This window comes from Zerene cesonia, chromosome 7 (assembly GCF_012273895.1).
Source record: "Zerene cesonia ecotype Mississippi chromosome 7, Zerene_cesonia_1.1, whole genome shotgun sequence".
NCBI classification, from domain to species: Eukaryota; Metazoa; Arthropoda; class Insecta; order Lepidoptera; family Pieridae; genus Zerene; species Zerene cesonia.
In genome coordinates this window covers 6,871,288-6,880,730 of record NC_052108.1, presented here as the reverse complement: position 1 = coordinate 6,880,730, position 9,443 = coordinate 6,871,288, and the positions used below count along the sequence as shown (strand labels likewise).

Below are 9,443 nucleotides of genomic sequence, written 5' to 3'. Positions count from 1 at the left end.
ATTATCATAAATTTCGATGTGTTAGAAACGTTACTGCTGATGTAGGTCTCGAAAGGATGACACTTCTTAAAGAAATTTCATTAGGAGCTAAAATATATCTAATTTATACAATTTTAACAATGAAGTTCGACAGTAGCTATTAAATTATTAATGCGTATGTAAATTTATCTTGACAAATATAATCCTATTTCCTACTAATATTATAAATGCGAAAGTTTGTAAGAATGTTTGTGTGTTTGTTGCTCTTTCACGCTAAGACTACTGAACTGATTGCAATGAAACTTGATACGTAGACAGCTGGACACTGGAATAACATATTGGCAACTTTTCTTACGCTTACTAGTGCGCAGCTAGTTTAGAGATAAATGTGAGTTTGGGAAGTTTTAGGGGATAATCATCTACTGAACCGATTTAAAAATCATTTAACCAATAGAAAACCACTCATCTATGAGTGTCATAGACTATGTTTTATTTTGTTTTTATCCCGAATCAGTCCGGGTGTAGACGGGACTATGAAGCCGTACACAATCATTAAAACCTTTTTCTTTCTCATGTAACATTTTGTTAAGGTTTAGTTGATGTAATGTAGTAAGTAGCTTTGTATAAAATATTTGTGCGCCGAGAACCAAATACATGATGCAACAGTATGGAATCTCAATGTTTTACGCTCGTACGAACGCACCGGTGATTAATAACTTCGAGATGATAGCAGGGGACGCGGCGAGCCGGACAATATTGTCTCATTTTCCGTTAATGATCTATTGAATATCGGCTATCGGTTGTGCACGCTCTTTCGCTTGTGTCGACTTTCTAATGTAAACAGTTAACAAACAGTGTTTTTAATCTTGCGACGGTCATTGGCGAAGCTTGGTGCGGCGAACCCTTGGCGAAACATTGCATTTTATTATCTTTTCTCAAAGGTATATTTTGTCTTTGTTCATCAAGGTAAATATTTAACCAGTTAATGCAATGCAAACATAAGATTAACAATGAATAAGAAATAGTTCGCATACAATATTAAAGTAAAAAAAGACTTAATAATTAATTTCCCATAACCCTAACATTTTTAATTCATGTTAGTGTGTTATTTATCCCCTGATGAGCAATAATTACTGTATCATTTTAAGTATTATATCCCTAATCTTAGTTTTTTTTACGATTTTATTTTTTTTCTATTTGTTTTAGTTCACGTACTACTATAATAGCTGATTTAAAACTGTTTCAACGTGAAACTATTTTTGCAGATGCATCTTTCACGAATGTACAATAGCAACGTGTTATTACACAAAACACGGCTCGCAATACGGTAAAATTACTGTGATTTCATTTCCAATATAGATAGATATGCCAACAGCATCGTGTAATAGTCCCAAATTACTCGAGACTCGGTCAATGTTGGTTCTTCAAATTGTATTGTTCTTGCAACAATGCGTTCTTTAAAAACGCGTCGTGACTTTCACAAGTTTTAAAGAGGCACTGATAGTGTGTGTCTTTCAAAATAATACATTAGTATCATCGACATATCACAGTGACAGGTATATTTTTAACATACGACTCGAGCTATTATTGCAGAACAAGAGGATTTCTTCCTTTGTTTCATTTAATTGGGTTTGTTTCATGTTAGTGTTCATTGTAAATTTATACATTCGTTTTCGCTACTCGCTTCAGGACTCCACGATATATTCGACGAAACATTCGTAGAGGTACAAGTGTCGACGCGAATTACTCTTCACACATCCGTTTTCCCCTTGATTACGTCTGAACATCGGTCTTAACAATAATACGCGAATCTCAATGCGAACATCGTGTACTGGTCACACATGCGTGTTCATGCGTGTTCCTTTTTCGCATTTCGAATATAAATGCAGCGTTATATTCTTGCTATGAGTCTAATTCAATCAAGTTAGGTCCTACAGTTTTAGGCGGGTATAATATGTATGAAGGATCTTCAACCGCACAAACGTTATCTAATATGTATTTTCATGCATTGATATAATTATCAATACCGCTAGGATATGGCACAAGATCGATATGTAACTTAACTCTACAATATTTTCTACAACATCAAGTTGTTAGGGTCAAAATATTCCTCGCAGCGGCCCAATTTCCGTTGTTTTGTTCGCTTCTCAGAAAGTAGATAACACGCTTATTTTAGTCGTGCAGTGATGGTTTTTGAACACCAGAAATACGATTGCGTATAATAATTATCATCATGTAAATTTAATATAGAGTCAAAATAAAAGTGGACGCTTCAAGGAAATTGGAACGCGTGGAGCTTGTATTAAATAATTAAAAAAAAAATCAAACGAATGTTTTACACGCTTCATTCTTTAAATGCGGAGATAATGACGGTTATATGTTTATCGTTAGCAGTTGTGTCGATGCAGTCATATCGATACATCAATGCTTTACTTGCATTCTCTGTGAAATTAATTTCAGCGTACGTCCGTCGGTTGCGAGCTTCGTAATTATCTCGGCATCCTACGCCCAGTAATGAAGATATCGCCTGATCTTTATTGCCGTAATGAAATATAGAGAAATAGTTACACGAGACTAGATTTACAACTCGCAACTTGTGTGATAATGGCGGGAAATGTCTGTTATGTGCATTTTAATGTTGACGCATTTCTTGTGGACGCAATTGGGATGCTGTGTGTTGTGGTTGTTAATTTTATATGCTTTCTTGATACCGTCATGTGTCGTTTTGATACGCGTTGTTTCCATGCTATTACCAATTACGAGTATTCTGAGACAATAATTGAACCATAATAAATATTTAGTCACGATATTGTTGTGTTAGATTTCAAAAATAAACTAGAACACTGATTTACATCTAATTGTCTGATATTAATCCCACACGCATCTTTTTAAGCGAACAAATAACATACTCTACACTTTGTGACCGAAACAAGTTTAAATAACTACGGTGTGTTGAATTTAATGTATTCTTTCTATAAATGATTTGTTTAAAACTTGTCCATTACCAAACACGGCCGTATCGCGGCCGTAAACCGCGTGGTTTACAATTAAGCTTTCGTCTCAACTTGTGGTAGGCCGTTCACCGCTTGAAGGACGTGCATAAATAATGGAGTGACTTTTTATCGGCGACACACTATTTAAGAGTTTCTTGATCTCGCTTGAATGTTTGGGATATTTAAGCGTCATTGATTAGACGATTGTTGTTGGACGCGGTGAAATATTACGAGTTGGTACGGGGCTTAAAGGCTTGAGGTGAATCTCATGTGTTTATGTTGTGTATTGTGTGTTAAGGAAATGATTTTGTTTATAGATTGCTATATACTTTCCACGTAGTCAAAAAAAAACAAACTAGGCAGTCTGTGGTTTTCCTTGTGTATTTCCCATTCACGTGGGATTGTCGGGATTTAAACTATCCTATCTTCTTTGTTGGGTCTCGGACTATGTCTGTACCAAAATTCATTTAAATGGGGAGACAGAGAGTCTTTCGCATTTATAAGGTTAAGTAGATGGTATTGACTGTTCACTTGCGCGATAAGTTAAGGTGCCATTCAACAAAAAATTGAATTGAATTAAGTTAAGGTTTTAATTGTAACGTTTTTTGTTGCAGATATTTCATTCTCAATCTACCCGAATGCACGCGCCGAATTTCTATGATATAAATGTAAGTATGGCTTGTTTAATCCTTTATTTGTATCATTTATAAACTCAAAAATATTAAAAAAATAGTTTAATGAGGAACTAAGTTCTTCCACAATTTTGACCGCCTCCTTGGTACAGTGGTTAATGCGTGAGCGTAGAACCGAGGAGTCCTGAGTTCAAATCCCGGTGGGGACGCACAAAAAAAAAATGTCTCGGTCTGCCAGGACACAGAAGGCTGATCACCTACTTGTCCCTTCAGAAAATTGATTAGTGAAACATCATCTGCCCCATACACCACTAGGGGAGACGGGACTTCATTTTTTAAGTTCTTCCACAAACTGCGGGCGATTGTAAAATTACAAATGTTTTTTGAAAACTGCCCTGCCTTCATCTTTTCATCAGTGGGTAGTCTTGCCCATGGACCATGCGTGATGAATGAAATAACGACACATTACACAAGCAAACATCCGAAATTAGAAACAATAATAAGACGTTCGTAACACTAATATCGAAGCGTAAAGATATTATCTAATTGCAGTTATCTGGATCTCTGTCACGTTACGTGTTATTCGGTCTCGGCGTGTTTCGAAATGTAATTACGCGAAACAAATGAGCTATGAGCAATACTGAAGCGCTATTTGCGAAGGATGCGGCTTGAGAAACACGCATTATTTATAAACATCCATGGTTATCTCGCGATCGCTTTGTTTCGTCCGTTGTACAGTTCTACCGTAGATGGTACTATATTGTCTATTGCGTTATGCACAACTTTCATGGGAAATAAAAATTGCTGTGTAGAGGCTTTTGCATAAATTTGTACCGTATGTCTGCCAAAGTTTTACGGAATAATGTGGTTACATACAAAAGCAATGATTACAATTGATTCTCTTTTCCATGTAGCCAGCCTTAAGTAAATAGAGATTTATAATAACGATTCAATATATATAATTAAAAACACTTGAATTAGGCTTTTATATCGTGTGGTCAAATTTGAAACGAAAAGTTCATTGACGTCTCTAGCAATAACACAAGAGATATTATGTTAGTTTTATCATAACCATCAACAGTACCACGATCCGACTCGAATCGATTCTCTCCGGTCGCGAGCCCGTGCATCGGATGACGCGTGCGATACGCAATATTACATATCCAATGTTATATTATATACCTAATATACCCATCTCCTTACGTGTGCCTACGAATGTAAGATTGTATTGTTCGAATTGTTGCAATCCCGTTTTGTTTATAGTTGTATGTGGAACTATGGGCTTTAATGATTCAAGAATGTGTAATGCATATGCAGTTATTAATGCATTCTGAAATTTGATGGTACGATTTCCCGTACCTATTGGAATAAAAGTTACACGATTCTCGAGCTGAGTCGTGAATGATAACTTCAATAAGTTGTCATTCTACGTAGTTCAGCTTGTGATTGCAGATGTTGAGGTTTAGTTTCTTCTTCTGCATCTGTTTGTCATTGGCTCCACCTAACAGATCTCCTTGAATGACCAGTATATACAATTTTTTCGAATAACATTCATTTAACTCGATATAAAACCATCAACCATCTATGACTCACCTTAAACTCTATGTATTGAAACGTTTAAGTTTTACATGCCAATTGGATCTCGTAGTTGTTTGGAAAGTAATTATCTCTGTTAATTGTGCCTAATAATATAGGATAAACATTAACAACGCACTGAATGGAAACGTGTGTAAATCAAATGGTAAATCATAGGGCCGATAACGTAATTAATGGCAACGCGTCTTCGTTATTTACTATCTATTCTTAATACTGTTAAATTGGTGTGCACAGTGAAAGTGTGTCGTGTGCCATAATGAATTTTGTAATTTAATGTTTCGACGGTGTATGAAATATGACCAATATATTTCTTGCGCTGTAGAATATTTAATACAATGACCGGACTGGTGAAGTTGTTACCGGCCATGTTGAGTTTATGTTTTCTAATCTAGGTACGTATAGATATATTGTTTTTTTAAATGTGTGCCAGGACTTTCTATGAAAAGTATTATGTTTGATAATTGGGTGAAATGTTTCGCTTTTATTAATTTTTAATCGCATCATGGCCTCTTTAACCAGGCATAAAGTGATTTTTTAAATGTCTAAACCATTCGAACTAGCAGCAATATTATCAGCATGGGTATCATCATAACTGCAGGGATATAGACCTCCTATGAGAGTTCAGATCATAACCACGACGCGAGCTTATGCATAAAATTGTATTGAATGTAACATTTTTAACCGGCTTCAAAAAAAAGAAGGAGGTTCTCAACTTGTCTGTATTTCCTTTTGTCTCATTTATTTATTGAAACCTGGCATGTTTCGTGTGATATAGTTTAAATTAGATCTGGTTCTGACAATTAGAAGACAGTCATTTATTGATTTTGTAAAAAAACGTATTTACTTTCAAAATTAAATATTTCTCTGCACCGGCCTATTTAAGTTTCGTCAAATCAAATTAATATAATGTCTGCATTTGTATCAGTCTCAATAACCAATTTTATGACTTCACAGCGCAGACCACAACGCGCCTCAGCAGAAATCTGTCTACAAGCCAAGACGAAATGAGTTCAAGCATGAGCTTATTTAGTCTACGCTACAAATAACCTGTAGTTTCCCACGTGTACTCATCTTTACAGGATATGCGGAATTGCAGTGATATTTCTATATCTCATTACGATGGAGAGATTCTGCCGGACCTGTGCGGTTATCTCGTCTAATTGATTTTAAATTATATGGCTATGGTTTGTCTGTTTAGTATAGGGTATGGGAAATTGTGATTAGTTATTGCAGGGTTGGATGCTTTTGGGTTGTTTGACTTAGACAGTTAATATTTTAATGTTAAACTATTTTGTTTAATGTGTATTGTTCAACAATTTAAATTTATAAAACCATATCCTGTCATACAATTATTATAATAAAAGTATGCAAATATCGTGGTAAACCAACATTCTATTATATCAAAACTTTTGTTCCGCGGTACTAAAAGTGGCATGTTGTATCTATTGCATATCTAAATTTGTAAATAAGTAGTTATACCTATTTGTGAAGGAGTGTAATTATTTATTTCAATCTTTCTTCTTTTATACGAGACTAGCGGTTTAGTTAAACTATGCCCAGTGAAGATGCACACACACACGCAAGTGCACACACACACAGCAAATATTTCCTCTTTATGAGATTAGTTTAGAAGACGTGTCTATATTTCGTAATTTCCCAATCGTTTAGTTCTATTCGTATTTAATCACAGTATAAACTTAAAGGGAAGCATACAGTAGTACATTGCAATAGTAGTTTGACCTATTTAAACGTCATCGTTTAACGATTGCATGGATTATTGAACTGTGCCATAATAGAGTTTCAAACCCACTGTGTCAAAGGATCGTTCAATTGGCGTGTTCAACAATAAGCAATACATTTAGAAACTATGTTATCATATAAAGTAAAGAATAATGTAACCTAAATGAATGACCCTTAAATATATAAATCAAGGAAGCATAATAACTTCTTATTTGTAAACCAAAACACAATCTTATGACTTAAGCATTAGGGTTCAAATTTAATGAGTGCCGTCTATAGGTGCGGTACCGGTAGCTGCTAGAAGTTTGAATGCTACCTACCTACGTTAAACTTGTTACGTTGCTTCACGGACGTGTCTCACTTGATTTAGTATAATTTGATTATGTTGTTTGGTAAACAGAGATCTGAAGATTCTGTGACTAGAGATAGAAGTTACGTAACATTTCCTATATTGCAATTATTATATGGAGCCCAGATTATATGCGTTGCTTACGAAATCGAAATGTTTGGAGTCACTAAAATATTCTTTTGATAAAATAAATTTAACCAATTTGCTACATTAAATTTTACTAACCTGTTGTTAAATTGTTTTATTTTTTTATTTAAATTAAAAACGAAATTTGATTAAAATTATATGTAGACCCTGAAATTCTGTTGTGACAAGACATAAAACAAAATAGCAAACGTTATCTAATGTTACGCTTACACGAAAGCTCTGTACTGTCTTACGGGTAATACCACACTAATATTTAACCCGAAAGTGGCATAGGTCGGGCACAACACACCCCAGTCCCATATAAAATTACCGAGTGAATCAAATATAAACTAGCGTTGCACAGCCAACACTTCGCGGGTCACGAAGTTTATTTTAATTCGTGTGGGATAAGTGTTTCATTGAAATTTGCATGAAATTGTATTAAGCGGATCTAACACGCGTCGAGCTAACATGCTCGGATGTTGGGCTTCAGTTTATAGCTGTTAGTTTTGTCTGTAGGCACATTTTTTTAATTTAGCGCACGATATGCGTGTATTTTATCCAGTAATTGACTATTTTAAACTTGATTAGTATTTAGATTTTTATTTAGATTAAGATTGAGTATTAGTATTTAGATTTAAATTGAGTAATTGACTTCAAAAAGATTCTCATTTCGACGATTATTAACACGCTTTTATTAACTTCACCTGTATGTTTGTTTGTTTGTTTGTTTGTATGTTTGTTTGTTTGTTTGTAACTGACTTCTTTGGGCGCGATTTTGACCCACTTTAAACGGCCAGATTTCGTTCAAACTTTGTAGATTTATTGAGGACCGATGACAATACACTAATTTGATAAAATTATTCCAGTTTTCAATTTGCAAAATATGATTTTTGTTAAAGCGTGTTTTATAGTTTTTTTAAACTATTATATTTTATTTATTTTAGTTTAACTTTCGACTGAGTGAACCGATTATAATTTTTTTTTTTTTTTTAGTTGATGCCTTCCGTGTGTAACCATAAATTAATTTGACTAATTCTGACAATATGAAGGTGGTTTTAAGTAAAAAATTAAGAAAATAATGTAAATGGATTTCTAGGGAAGTGCAGTCCATCTTAGGCTACATCTTCTCTTACCAGCAGGCGAGATCGTTGTCAAGCGCTTCCCTATTATTCATAAAAAAGAAATTGTTTCGTTATTTGGTTTCGTACTGCATTTTGAACTTCAGCTTCGATGTTTTATGTAATAGCGTGCACACTCAAAAGTATTTAGTGTTTTTACCAAATTTTATTATGGCGAAAAATTTATACCTTAGCGTTAAATCAATAAATCAAATTCAAATAGTAAATTGGCTATACATTTTTTATATCAAATTTTGCATATCTACACTATCAGAGCATACATTTTAGAAACGAACGTTATTGCGACAACTACAAGAATATTGTACGCTTGATTGCTGTATTATTCAATAACTACAGATCCTCGCATGAAACCGCGCATCGTTAATACATATAAATTCATAGAATGTCATATGCAAGTATTCACAGCTTGATACATTCAACAAGTCACAGCGGTGAAGGGTTGAATAGAAGAAATGACGTCATACCCCGTTATAATGCTTTAATGCTGGATATTAATTTGCATGCAAACTGCACTTTCCTCTCTTACTTTCGATAAACAAAATTCCTTTAAATGCAACGAGTCGATATTAAACAGCGGGATGTGATTTTACTGTTTCCTTATTGATTTTTATCGATCGTGTCTTCTGGTGAACATATATTTTAGTGCTACTAAATTTGTACGAAGCGTCCATCGTGCTTTAGATATGGTAGCTTTATATATTTTATTGGTATAAAAAAACATATGAATATCAATTGGATGTTGGGACATTACTTTCGTAAAGCAGCAACAAAACATGTATAATAAAAAGCAAATATTTTTTTTTAATTCTCAGTTTTATAGCATTGAAATGCTTTATAAATGAGAAATTTTGAAAGAATAGAAAAAATTTGATCACGAGGCAGGATT

At 34.2% G+C, this 9,443-nt stretch overlaps 1 protein-coding gene across 2 annotated transcripts in view; it reads left to right on the top strand.

Annotated features, from left to right (window-relative positions):
* Positions 1-9,443, top strand: part of LOC119840793 (protein N-terminal asparagine amidohydrolase) — a 66,100-nt gene that overhangs the window by 39,675 nt on the left and 16,982 nt on the right. For both annotated transcript variants that reach the window (XM_038367540.1, XM_038367539.1), the window contains one exon: positions 3,587-3,640. The gene's annotated coding sequence lies outside the window, so the exon portion shown is untranslated. The remainder of the gene's footprint in view (positions 1-3,586; positions 3,641-9,443) is intronic.